The 15187-nt window shown below is 34.0% G+C and overlaps 1 protein-coding gene and 1 pseudogene across 1 annotated transcript in view; one reads left to right on the top strand and one right to left on the bottom strand.

The window, feature by feature from the left end:
• LOC105290230 (metabotropic glutamate receptor 8) overlaps window positions 1-15187 on the bottom strand; it is a 331616-nt gene that overhangs the window by 221557 nt on the left and 94872 nt on the right. The gene's annotated exons all lie outside the window — the stretch shown is intronic.
• Window positions 6416-6534, top strand: LOC111738011 (annotated as a pseudogene).

The raw sequence follows: 15187 nt of genomic DNA on the forward strand, positions 1-15187 counted from the left end.
TAAGCAAGTGGCCACTGTTCTCTCCAGTCTTCCATTCTTGGTAAGGGGCCACCACTGACCTAATCATTTGCCAATCACCTTTCTGGACTAGTGCATTCATGGTTCAGGTTGGTCTCCTTCCACCCATACTACTCACCTGGGTCACTGAGTCCCTTCGTAACTAATCATCAGCCAGATATTGTAGTAAATCATGTCTGATACTAAACAAACTTAACTGCATTGTTTTGTCCATGGTTCTGATTAAATATTACCAAATTTTCTTTAAAAATTCTTCAGATCAATGTCAATATGGGTGTTAATTTGCAACCTCTTGAGGAATCTTCCTGGGTGTAATCTGAAACTAGGCCCCATATACACAGAGGCCAAAGAAATAGGGAGGCTACTGGAGATTGGTAGGTGGCAGTGTTAATACACAGGAGAATTTACTTACGAAGCTCGTCTTAGGCACCCTCAAGACCAGGAGTTTTCCACACATTCCTGCCAAATCTTAAAAGTTATACAGAGGCTTTAACTGGGTCCACTCACATATACTGTCCAGATGATCTCAACGACATATTGCTTTCTCAAGGCTATGTCCTTGAAAATATCTCCCTCTGTGGAAACAGTAGGGAGTAGGTACATTCCAAGCACAGGGGCAGAGCTAAGGAGCCCCCAGTTGCCCAGTCCAGTTCTGGGGTCTACTGGCAGTCACGTCTTCCTATTACCTCTACCAGCAACAGGTCAAGTATTTTTCAAACATTTTGTAGAAAGCATCTTTTTATTCCCCATAAGAAATAGATGCCATCAGTTAAAAATAGCTCTCAATTTTCCACCACCAAACAGACAAACCTGACTTCCTAGGCACCCATTCTGTCTTCCTTTCTTCTGTTACAAGAAAATATATTGATTTTTCTATCTAAGATCAAGCCACAACTTGCACACACAGCAGCCTTTCTACTCTTGACACTAAAGATTACCGCCTCTCCCTCAAATCATTAACCTCATACTCTCAAACAGGTCCTTCCCACCAGCATTTCTACACATGCAAGCCTGTTTAAAAAGGTAACATCTTTGAAAAGAAATAAAACCACTTCTAAAACTCTCATACGCCTACGACTCTCAAGCTGACTTTTGCTTCCACTTTACAACTAAACTTTAAAAAATTATCTAAACTTACCCTCTCTGTTGTCTTAGCTCGTACTCTCCCCCAGCATTAAATATGGCTTCTGTCCTAACATTCTACTGAAACTGTTCTGGGCAAGGTCACCAAAACGTTTCATGTCACAAAACCCAATGGCCAAATTTCAGTCCTCATTTCACTTGAACCAACATAATTAAAATCCTGACAATAATTACTCTGGCTTCTTCAACAAGCTCTCCTGGTTTTCTCCTGCCTCTCTAGATGCTCCTTCTTTGTCATCTCCTCTAGTTCATCTTTGTCTGCCTGGAATTTAAAAGTGAGGTTCCTTGAAGGCCTGACCCAAAGCCCAATTTTCTTCACATAGTTTCATTCTCACAAGGTAATAATATCCAATCATGCTTATAACTTTGATTACCTTCCACATTACTACGATTCCCTTAAATTTGGGAAATGTCTCTTCAACGCACATTTCTTCTTTAAAATGCAAATCTAACACCAATTAGATAATGGATCTCCACTTAAAAATGTCAAACTTACCTTAAATTGAATATGATCAAAACTGAATATACAGACTTGTGCTTCTGAATAGATGCACCCCTGAACACATTATAAACAACTAGAAACCTGGACAAAATATATGAAATAACTATTTTTAGACAATAGGCAGTTCAGGACGGTGATCTCTGAGAAAGGGAAACGAATGAGTCGAACCCTATGATTTTCCTGGCTTTTTGTCTGGAAGCACCTTGACTATGGTAGGGAGGGCCATCTCAAGCAGAACGAGGTGATGCCACTGAATTGAAAAAAAAAAAAACAGAATTCAAAGGAGCTAAAATGACAATAATCTGTAGGTCAAAGAACCAGAGAAGAGGAAGCTATGGAGAGAAAGAGCTCTAGATTTTGCATAGGTTTCCCCTTGCTAAGTACTAAGTACACTGTACACTTTAAATATATTACAATTTTATTTGTCAATTATACTTCAATAAAGTTGAAAAAGAAACTCACTAATATAAAAATACAGAGAGATTAAAAGGAAAAAGATTATATATAATTATAATATACCATAGAAACATTAATCGCAAGAAAGCTAAAATAGCTTAACTAAATAAAGAAGACTTCAGAACAAGGAATACTTTCTAAAAGACAGATACTTCATAATGATGGAAACATAATAAGAAAACATAATCCTACATTTACATGAAACTAAGTATAGAATATCAAAATACATGAAGCAAAATCTAAAAGACCTCAAAAGAGAAGCATATAAATCTACAATTGTAATTGGAGATTTTATTATTCCTCTTTCAGGAATTGATAGGACAAGAAGATAGAAAATCAGTTTGAATATGGAAGATTTGAACAATACTACTGACTAAGTTGACTGAATTCACACATAAAATACTCTGCCCAACAACAGCAGACTATACATTCTTGTGAAGTGCACATGAAATATTCACTAAGATAGGCTATACGCTGGGCAACAAAACATGTTTAAAAATTTCTTAAAGAATTAACATCATATCAAATTTGCTGTCTGACCACAATACATTACATTAGAAATCAATAATGGACAAATATCTGGTAAATACCCAAATAATTGGATATTTAAATACGCACTTATAAAGAACCCATGGGCCAAAGAAGAAATCTAAAAAATTTTTTTAATTTTCAATTAAATAAAACTGATAACATAACAGATTATAATTTCGGAGATGCAGATACAGCAGTGCTAAGAGAAATTTATAGCTTTAAATGCTTACATTAGAAAATAAAATAAAATAAAGGCCTCAAATCAATTAAGTTCTGGCCTTAAGTTGCCACAGAAAAGAAGAAAAAATTAAAACTAAACTAAAAAGAAGGAAAGAAATAAAAAGATAAAAGCAGAAACCATATCTTTGGGTATAAAAACAAAAATAGAACAATAAAGACAATGAAATAAAAATTTATTTCTTTTTAAAGTTCAATAAACCTGATAAATTAGCAATAATGATCAAGAAAAAATATCAATTACTAATATCAGGAATAAATTAGAAGATATGACTATAGATCCCCAGCTATAATAAGAATACTAAGTAAGTATTATAAATAATCTCATACTGATAAATTCCACAAATTAGATCAAATGGAGGAATTCATAAATTGAGGACACAAATTATTTTTTAAAATAATTGAAAATTTGAATAACATAATGTATTTTGAAGAACTTGTAATTTAAAAGAAGAAATTTGAAGAACTTTGTAATTTAAAATTTTACCATAAAGAAAACTTCTCCTCTAATGTGTATAAGGCAAAGATGTCTATCTCACCACTTCTACTCAGACTCATGGCTTCATTGGTAAATTCTTTTAAACATTTAAGGAAGAAATAAAATACTTCTACACAACCTCGTTGAAAAAATGGAGAGAGAAGACACTCATTTTATGAGGACAGCAGTATCTTGATACCAAAATAAAAGATATCAAAAAAACTAAAACTACTGTATAATAGTCTTTACAAATATCAATGTAAAATTCCTTAACAAAATAGCAAATCAAATCTAAAAATATATTTAAAAAAAAATAAATGATGGCCAACAAGTTTTATCCCAGATATGCAATTAATTCATCATGTTAACAGGATAAATAAAAAACCATGTAATCATCTCAATTAACATAGAAAATGCATTTTTTAAAAAATTCAATGCCTATTCATGATATAAAAATATGTGATTAAATATTTTATTTTTTAAAAAAATTTATGGCTGAATATTTTATTGTATATATATATACCACCTCTTCTTTATCCATTCATCCATTGATGAACACCCAACTTGACTCCAAATCTTGGCTATTGTAAATAATGCTGCAGTAAATATATGGATGTACATATCTCTTCAAAGTAATATTTCGAATTTCTTTGAATAAGTACTCAGAAGTGGGATTACTGGGTCCTTCTTTGTCTCTTGTTATAACCTTTGCTTTAAAATCTATTTTGTCTGGTATAAATATTGCAACCCCAGATTTTTTTCATTTCCATTTTCATAAAATATCTTTTTCCATATCTTTATTTTCAGTCTGTGTATGTCTTTATTTTATTTTATTAGTTTCAAGTATACAGTACACTGGTTAGATATTTATATAGTTTATAAAAAGATTCCCCCTACTGCTTCTTCTCTCTTCTGGTTCTCCACCTAGCCAATACATTAATGCTAACTGCATTCCCTCGGCCATGCTCCCCCAACCCCATGACCATCTACCAATTACTTATTTGTACTTCTTTAACCCTTCACACCATTCTCCCAGCTTCTCAACTCCTCTCCCCTCTGTCTGTCACCAAATTGTCCTCTATATTGAGTCTGTTTTTCATTAGTTTATTCTTTTTGTTCCTTAGATTCCAAATATAAGTGAAATCATATGGTATTTATCTTTCTCTGTCTAATTTCACTAAGCATAATAACCTCCAGGTCTATCCATGTCATTGCATATGGTAGGATTCCATTTTTTTAACGGCTAAGTAATATTCCATTGTATATATGAACCAAAACTTCTTTATCCAATCATCTGTTGATGCATATTTAGGTTGTTCCCATATCTTGGCTACTCTAAATTGTGCTGCCATGAATATTCTTTTGATCTGAAGTGAGTGTCTTATAGACAGCATATGTAAGGGTCTTGTTTTCTTATTCATTCAGCCACCCTATCTTTTCATTAAAGCATTTAATCCTTTTCATTTGAAGTAATTATTGATAGATATATAGTTATTGCCATTTTATTATTCATATTTTTGATATTTTTTTTTCTTCTTCATAAAGAAGTCCCTTTAGCATTTCTTGTAATACTGGTTTAGTATTACAAGATACTTGTCTAGGAGGCTCTTTATCTTTATCTGTCCTTTAATTCTAAATGATAGCTTTACTGGATAGAATAATCTTGGTCGTAGGTCCTTGCTTTTCATCACTTTGAATATTTCATACCAATCCCTTCTGGCCTGCAAAGTTTCTGCTGAGAAATTAGCTGACAGTCTTATGGGAGCTCCCTTGTAGGTAACTAATTGCTTTTCTCTTGCTGCTTTTGTCTGTAAGCTTTGGCATTTTAATAATGATATGTATTAGTGTGGGCCTCTTTGGGTTCATCTTGTTCGAAATCTTACCATCTGCAACAACATGGATGAACCTAGAGGTATTGTGCTGAGTGCAGTAAGTCAGAAAGAGAAAGATAAATGCCATATGATTTCACTTACATGTGGCATCTAAAGAACAAAATAAACAAACAAACAAAACAGAAACACATTCATAGGTACAGAGAATATTTTGAGGGTTGCCAGATGGGAGAAGGTTGGGATATAGGTAAAAAAGGGGAAAGAATTAGAAGTACAAATTGGTAGTTACAAAATAGTTATGGGGATGTAAAGTATAGCATAAGAAATATAGTTAACAATACTGTAATAGCTATGTGTGGTGTCAGATGGGTACTAATTTATCCGGGTGATAACTTTGCAAGTTATATAACAGTCTAATTACTATGTTGTATACCTGAAACTAATACAATTTATGCCAACTATAATTGAAAAATAAAAGAATTATTTTAAATAATAATAATAAATAAACTCAGCAAATTATGACAAACTTCCTTAACACAATAAAGAATGTCTATTGGAAAAATACATCTAACATCGTACCTAGTGCTGACAGGCTCAATGCTTTTCCCCTAAGAGTATATATGAGGCCAAGATGTCAATTTCACCACTCCTATTCAACATTATACTAGAGTCTAGCCATTATATTAGGGTAAGTAAAGAATAAATACAGACAGACAAATAGATAAAAGATAGATGATAGATAGACAGACAGCACAACAGATTGGAAAGGAAGAAGTAAAATCTTTATTTACTTTCAGACAACATAATCATCTACAAAGAACTCCCAAAGAATCTACAACAAATTTAATAAAATGAATGGGTAAATTTACCAATTGAAAAATGAAATTTTCTAAATATCATTTATGATAGCATTGAAAAACATTACTTAGAGATAAATTTAACAAACTATATATAAAACATGTACACTGAAAACTACAAACATTGCTAAGAAAATTTAAAGATATAAGTAAATAAAGAGACATGATATGTTCATTGATCAGAAAACTCAATATTGTTGCTATATCAATTATCCCCAAGATGATCTATAGATTCAGTGCAATCCAAACCAAAATCCTAGGATGCTTTTTATGTAGAAGCTGACAAGCTGATTCTAAAATTTGTATCAAAATTCAAAGAATCTACAATAGTTAACATGATTTAAAAAAATAAGAACATACTGTCGACAGCCTTGCTACCCTGAACAAGCCCGATCCCGTCTGATCTCGGAAGCTAAGCAAGGTCAGGCCTGATTAGTACTTGGATAGGAGACCACCTAGGAAGACCAGGTGCTGTAGGCATAAAAAAAAATTAAAAATAAGGGATTGTAAGCTGACAAAGTCCCTGCAATCTGTGAGGTCAACCAAGGGTTACCTCATCTAAAAAAATAATAAAAATAAGAACATACTTGGAGAACTTATCTGATTTCAAGACTTACTAGAAAACTACAATAATCAACAACGTTTTAGCATATAGATAGACATATAGAAGAATAGAATAAAATATAGAGAACAGAAATAATAGTTGAGTTTCTCTAAAGGTGCCAAGACCCAAAGGAGAAAGGATAACCTCAAAAAATGGTGGTAAAACAACTGAATATCCATATGGGGAAAAAATGAACATTGATTCTCATACTGTCCATAAAAATTAACTCAAAGTGGATAATAGACCTAAACGTAAATGATAAAACTAAAAAACTATTAGAAGAAAACAAGAGAAAATATTCACAAAATTAGGTTAAGCAAAGATGTTTAGATAGAACACATAAAGCACAGTCCATTTTTAAAAACAAATTTCATTTGTTGAAATCCTAACTCCAAGCTGAAGGCATTAGGAACTGGGGCCATGGGGAGGTGATTATGTCATAATGGCAGAGCCCTCAAGAATAGGATTTAAAAAAGAGACCCCAGAAAGCTAGCTCATCCCTTTCACCACGTGAGGTTGCCATCTAAGAAGCAAATCCTTACCAGACCCTAAATTTGCCAGTGCCATGATCTTGGACTTCCAAGCCTCCAGAACTGTGAAAACTGAAGGTCTGCTGCTTATAAACCACCCAGTTTATGGTATTTTTGTTATAGCAACCCAAATGGACTGGTCTCTACATGCCTCTCCAACCTATTCCAGTCATCCTATAGGTCTCCACACTCCAGCCACAGTGGCCTCTCTTTCAGTCCTCAAAGTAAATATTTTTCTTCTCTCTTTAGGGCCTCCTAACTTGCTGTGTTCTATGCTCAAATAAGCTCACATAACCCCCTTCACCTAAATCCTTGCTCATACTTTATTTTTTTTTTCACTTTTATTTTATTTATTTTTTAATTAAGTTTATTAGGATAACGTTGGTTAATACAATTATATAATTTTCAGATATACATTATAATTTGACATCTGTATATTCTTTTGTGTGTTTACCACCTAAAGTCCAGTTTCCTTCAGCTACCATATATTTGATCCCCTTTACCCACTTCACCCTACCCCTATCCCCCTATATTTGACCCCCTTTAACCATCTATCTCCCCCCACCTCCCCCACCCCTTACCCTCTGGTAACCACTAATATATAGTCCATGTCCATGAGTCTCTGTTTGTTTGCCCTGATCATTTGTTACTTTTAGGTTTATATCGCATATATAAGTGATATCATGTTATTTTTCAACTTTTTCTGTCTGGCTTATTTCACTTCTTGCTCATACTTTAGATCTCTGCACAAATATCATTTCTTCAGGTAAGCCTTCCCATGCCTCTTCCCCCAGCAGGTCAGAGCACAATGACACAGGTGCTCATACCACTCTGCATTTCTCCTTCATAGTACTTACTTTTATTGGAATTGTATTACTATTTGTGTAACTTATTATTCAATATCTATATCTCCTGTATAATTTAAGCCTCACAAGGACAGTAGCCCTTTCCATCTTATTCACCACCACATTCCCAGTACCTTGTATTTAAAGATTTAATAAACATGAATAAACGAATGAATATAGCTTACAACAAGGAACAAAGTAAGAACGAGTGAGCCCACAGTGAAGATCAAAATAAAGTGGCAACACTGACCTTCTCTGAGAGTAAGTAGCTTCGTTAATCATTGATATTTTGTTTCTAAAATGCATCTAGAGGGACCCAGAACTCACAATAAAATAAACAAGCTGTAAAAGATGAATGTCATTTTATCTTTAAGGGCTAATTCCTTGTAATCTTTTTTAAAAACTAAAAGAGATGGACTCATTACCTGGGATGGGACAATATGCATCAAGAAGAATAACTAAAATAAATGGAAATATATAAAATATATTATGATACCGGAATTCATAATAATACTCCAAAATTTATTGGTCACCATTAGAAGTTGCTTAGGCACCAAATAATTACACTGAAAATTAATAATAAGCAAGGGGAAAAAATGATCTAATATTTAACTTGCCTTTTCGGTACCTCAGAGTAATTCAATAATGAATGAGGAAACATTCTTTATAAAATAATTTCATCTAATAAATGCAGAAGAAATAGTTTCTATGTTGGTGACACTCAAATTTGTTTACTGCCTCTAAGCCAAATTTGACTTGGTTTCTCCACAAGACATTCCATGTTGCAGATTCAGAGATATCGCTCTTACTTCTCGGGATCTTCCAGTGGATCAAGTGGCTGAAGGTTTGTCTGATAAAAGACTCAACATTGAGTTAGTCTGAGATATTTTGTAGAGAATGTTGAAGGCTAGAACAAAAAGTTTGTGCTTAATTTGGTAGGTGATGGGGATCCACAGATTTCCTTTTTAGTGACGATGTGACATTATCTGAGCTGTGTTTTATGAAAATAACTCTGGCAGCATATATTAAAATAGACTGGAAAGTAGAAGGACTAGAGGTGAGGAGAAAGTTGTGAAGTTATTGCAAAATCTAATGGCCTGAAGTGGGGTGATAGCAGTAGGAATGGCAGATTCAGAAGCCGGAGGAGAAATATAATTAGACAAAGCCTAACAGTTATGATTTAAAATAAAAAGCATAAATGTATGAAATGATACCCACAGTATAATTATTAATAAATGACTTGTGATAATGATAATAATGACTGTCAGGATCCAGCCTGCAAGCTCTAAGCAGTCAAAAATTCAAAACGTTCTGTTGGTAAAATAAAACATTAAATTATTAAGCAATACTATTACATCAGAGTCTAACCAAGTAATAGAAACCACTTGAGTGTTTAAAATAGAAAGACTATAATGTAGAGAATTCCTTACACACAGGTGACAGGAGAGGTAAAAACCCAGAGCACAGTGACACAACATAGAAATTAGCACCAAAAGGAAGCTGTATGGAATGTCTTGTAGAAAAACCAAATCAAATTAGGCTTAAAGGCAATAAACAAATATGGTGTCGCCATCGTAGAAACGGTTTCTTCCGCACTTATTAGTGCCCAAGCCAGGGAGAGGATGAGAAGGTAGTATAACTAGAGCCAGTGGCCAGGGTCACCCATGAAAACTGAAACAATGGCACAACAGTACAGTGGGAGAGGAGATACAGCCACTGCCAAAGGGTTCTCAGGGCAGAGACAGAACAGGAGAAATAATTTGAAATCTCCTTCCGACATGCCTATCTCCTATCAGTGCCCCCCACTGACAAAGGTCAACTGGAAGTTAAATGACAAAGGATCCAGGGAAAGGCAAACTGCAGGGGTCAACCTCCCATAATACAGGGCAAACCAGAAGAACATAACATAAGAAGAACGAACATAAGAGCAGAGAGACCAAAGACCAGTACAACTATGCAGGTTTGGGTGAAAGCCTTCAAATTTCCAGCATAAAATAAATAAAATCTCTTTATTTTTAAAGTATAAAATTAAGCAAATTAAGTAAAAAGTCTGTAACCCTAAACTTGAAACATTAGTCTATACTCATGATTTATTTTTAAATATGTATTTCCTAACTCTGCCTCCTGAAAAGGCTCAGTGCAATAATCACACAGCAATGGGCTCTCCAGGCACTCAGATTATGGTCTCTAAATATCGTTTCCCACCGAAATAGAGCAAGGCTCTTTTTAGGAGTCACTGATTCTAGATATACAGCAAGTTGATCCTGAAAGCAAGGACATTATCAATGACTAATAAGGTTGAGTCAAAGGACACTGGAGCTAATATAAAGGAGTTTGTACTGACCTAAGATGGGACAATTTTTATCAAAAAGAATAATGACTGCAATGATATAGAACACATTAAAAAGATAATAATCCAAAAATAAACTGAATCTATATCAAATTACCAGTTTACATTAAATACAAGGATAGAGCAACAAGTTAAATAACAAATGAGAAAGCAATCAGTCAAATCTAAATGTGGAATACTCTACAGTACAAATGATACAGTGTCTCCAACAAATCAGTGGCATAAAAAAAGAAGACTTAAGGAACACATCAACCAAATGCAATAGGTACACTTCATTTGGATACGGATTCAAACAAACCAACAGTAAAAGACATTTTGAGACTATTTGGGCAATTTGAATATGGATGGATTTTAGATGATATTAAAGAATTACATTAATTTTAGAGTGGAAAAGCATAATTTTTTTTAAAAGATGAACGGTATTAACAATAATATGTAGCTGCTCACCCAATGAAGCCCAAAATTGGTCTGAAAGAGCTGGTTCTGAATCTTCAGAAGGATTTCTCAAAGGTGCCTGATTATCAGAATCACCTAAGCAACTTTTAAAAATTCACATTCCCTGTTCTGAGATGACACTAAACAATTCCTCCAACTATTCTAAAAATCATCTAGGTTGGAATATGATACTATAAAGTCAGCAGGGCTATTTGGAGGAAAGTCCCACTGTCAAGACCTGTCTGAATCATTTTGTTTATACCACTGTCTCTATATGGCCCAGAAACCTGCCCCCCAAGAATAAGGCTTATCACTCACTCTTACCAAAGGGATCTGTCTTTATCCGAAAGCTCCCTTCAATATAGTAAAATAACAGTAATAGTATTTACCAAAGTTGTCATAACATGAAAATATTCACTAATCCATTATCCTCTGACCTTTGGGACAGTTATACCAAGTAACAACTGTAGATATCACCTAGGTTTCAGAGGAAATTAGTTTCATAATTTTTGTTTTCATTTTTAAAATGAAGCCCAATCATGTATTCTGTTTTGTTTTGCTCTGTTTTACTGTTTACTTTGCATATAAGGGCCAGGGACCTTCAGTTAATGAGGGCTTCCTTATCTCACTTTCTCAGTTCTTACCTGCCCATAGGGATATTGGTTTAAGTGTCTAGTTTAAGTATTTAGTTTAAGGCATCTCATCACTCAAAATTTCTAATTTCTTCTTATGTCATATTCTTAATTATGACTTACATATTTTTAGGCAGTTTACCATAATTCTCATTTCTGTGTCCTTTCAATCCATGATTTAAAAATGGAATTGATTGGTTACATCCACAGTAATTTTGTGATGGAAAGAGATTTGCAGAGTGTCTACTATTCCTTGCCATATTACTGTTGTAATTTAATATTTCCTTCTTTTATCTCTTGTTTCCTGCTATTTATGTTTAATTATGTTTTCCTCCCTAACCCCATGCAGGTCTGAACTCTTAAATGCAAAAGCGTAATCTGAATGGTGTGAACTTAATTTTTAACTCAAATAATAATATTTTTCAAAATAAATAACAATACTTTAAAACATGTTATTCATTTTGAATTCCACAGTCTTGGAGAAAAAAATAGGAGTGAAGTAGAATCCATCAAGCACCACAGACCAGCCTTCATTATCTATGGCGAAGTACAGCTTTCTCTGTGAAACAGCTAATCTGAGGCCTGGATTTTGGACTGGGGTCTTGCCTTGTTAAAAGAAGTTGCCAGAGACACAGCTTTTTCTTGGAAGATAAAGTTGTGACTCTTGGAAGATAAAGTTGTGACTCCGTCATCCAGTTTCGAAGGGGACAGAGGCAAGTCTGCACTTCATATTCTAAGGGGAAAATCTTCCCTACCCCTACCCCACACTTCAGTGATACCCATCCCAATTTTCTCTGCTTGGACTATAAATGAGAAAGCTCCTTACGCTGCATTTTTTTGTTCCTTTCAACTATTTCTTTTCCTTCTTAAAGCTCTCCTATTCATTCACTTTTTCACTCATTCATTCCTCAAATATTTACTGAGCACCTATTATATGCCATTCTGCTCAATGCTAGAGACACAATGATAAGACAGACTTGATTCAAGAAGCTTAGAATCTAGTGGGAGATACAGAGAACAAATTGGCAACAGCTAATGAAAGCATGACGCAGGAAATAAAGAGGGTGGAGGAGACAATAATGAGGAGGAATCTCACTTTCGTGGAGAGATCAGAAAGGGACTTCTTGATGAATGGGCATTTAAGCTGAGATCTGAAGGACAAGAAGGAACCTGGCTTTGCAAGTACAGGAGGAAGAGGGTTCTGAGTGCAAGAAAGAGCTGTGTAAAGGATAGGGTCTGAGTCCTCTGGGTAACTCCTCTGTGACTGCAGTGGATGGATGGACAAGATGAGTCCTAGATGTTCATTGGAGAAAGCAGGACACACAGTGTGATTTGTCCCCAGATCCACATTTCCTAAGGAAGATTCTTCGAGAAGTAGCTGAGGTATTTTAAAAATTTAATTAACTCCGTAAATCTTTGCCAACTTTAAAAAAAAAATCAAATAAACTGACATTTTATTTTTACTGTTTTATTCTTTATTCTCTTTGATGTGTATGCTAATGAATAACCACATAGTCAAAAAAGTAAGCATCACCTTCTAATGCTGCAAAGAACTGAGGCCATTTTGCAATCTATACCAGGTTGTTTATTAAGACATGGGACTCCCTAAAGGTTCTAGTTGGCTAAGGAAGGAGGACTTCCAAAGAAAGCAGTGTTACTGAAGTAGATGTAATCATTAAGCACATGGATTTTGGCATCAATCAAAACTTCATATTATTTATGTGACCTGGATATAATTACCTCCACTCATCTTCACAGGGTTATACCTTAGCTTCCTCATCTAAAAGTAGGTTTTACTATGAAGAGTAAATGAAATATATATAAAGCATTTAATACAGAACCAGCTACATAAAAGTACTAACTGGGCATTAGCTATAATTACGATTTCATTTTATTATCATACAGTCACTCCACTGATGATTTAACTTGCAAGCTAATCAAGAACTCATCATTAAGTACAATTGTACTCAGAGTTTCCTTCCTTGAGAAAAAAAAATGACAGAAATTACTGAGAAAAAAAGGGTGTGAAAATATTTATAATGTTGCAATGAAGTTGTTCAACACTTCAAAGGCCAATTTAAAACATAATCACGTCTTGCTACAGATCTCACCTCTATGAAATACCAACTTGACTTGATAAACTACCATTACATAAATTAAATGGACCTGATTTCACCTTAAATCTGCTATGAATTCAATGAAGGAAGTGTGAGAACCAAGTGAGATTGTTTCAAGAATGAATTAAAATATTTTGCTACCAAAAGTAAATGTAGCCAAAATAGAATTTGAATTATAAGAGAGTCAAAATAATTTTAAAAAGGAAAAAATACAAAATAAAATGCAGTATTGATTAGCTTGCTAACACAAGATTTTGAAACATAACTGTCAGAGCAACACCCATGATATTTTCTGGTCTGTTAACTGAAAAACATTTTCTTACATATGAAAAAAGGAAAACCTTTATGTTCTTAAGTTATAATATGTAGGCAAGACATAAAATATTTTGGCCAAGTGAAGAGTCTATCCAAATCTTAGCTAGCTTTCCATAGTTCTGAACTTTCACAAAGACCTTGTAATAAGCTATCATTTCTGCATAATTCAGAAACCATCTTTTAAAAAATATTAAACATATGACTAATGAAGAAATTTAACAAGATAAAACTTTAGTAGGCAAGGGGACTTATATATTTAATTAATCAATGGTACTACCTGTTACATTAAAGAAAATCAGTGATTCAGATTAAAGATGTTGGATTGTGCTATGGTTTATGTTTTTATCAATCATTTTTAAAAGAGAAGTTTACTCAGTAAGTTAATAGGAGGAAACATTCTTAGAAACAGTATTTAACCCATTCAAAAGAATAAAAAAATGATTTTGAGAAATCTAAGCATGCCCATTTCCATACAAATACATGTGAACTTTGTGTAAAACTAATTATAAATCAATTTTTTTAGCTATTCATTAAGCAGGTCCACAGAAATCTCTTACTGAAATAAAAAATGGGCAGAGGACTTGAACAGATACTCCTCCCAAGAAGCCATACAAATGGCCAACAGACATATGAAATGATGCTCACCTTCACTAGCTATTAGGGAAATGCGAATCAAAACCACTTGTTAGAATGTCTATCTTAAACAGGACAAGTTTAAGATAGACATTCTAACAAGTGCTTTTGATTCGCATTTCCCTAATACAAAGTGGGGAAAAGGAACCTTCATACACTGCTGGTGGGAATGTAAATTGGTACAACCACTATGGAAAACTGTATGAAGGTTCCTCAAAAAACTAAGAATTGAATTACCATTACCATACGACCCAGCAATCCCTCTTCAGGATATTTACCAAAAAACCTGGAAACATTTATCCGCAAAAATATATGCACCCCAATGTTCATAGCCGCATTATTCACAGTGGCCAGGACATGTAAGCAACCAAAGTATCCTACGATAGGTGACTGGATAAAGAAGACGTGGTACATATATACCATGGAATATTGCTCAGCTATAAGAAAAAATTTGCAACAACATAAATGGATCTTGAGATTATCATACTAAGCAAAATAAGTCAGACAGAAAAAGTTGAAAACCGTATAATTTCATTCATACATGGGATATAAAACTGAAAGCAACAAACATGACAAACAAACAGAGACTCATGGATATGGACAGTGGATTAGCGTATATCAGAGGAAAGAGAAGCGGGAGGTAGATAGGGGTAAAGGAGTCAAATATTTGGC

The sequence above is a fragment of the Pteropus vampyrus genome, unplaced genomic scaffold, assembly GCF_000151845.1.
Source record: "Pteropus vampyrus isolate Shadow unplaced genomic scaffold, Pvam_2.0 Scaffold33, whole genome shotgun sequence".
In the NCBI taxonomy this organism is placed as follows: Eukaryota; Metazoa; Chordata; class Mammalia; order Chiroptera; family Pteropodidae; genus Pteropus; species Pteropus vampyrus.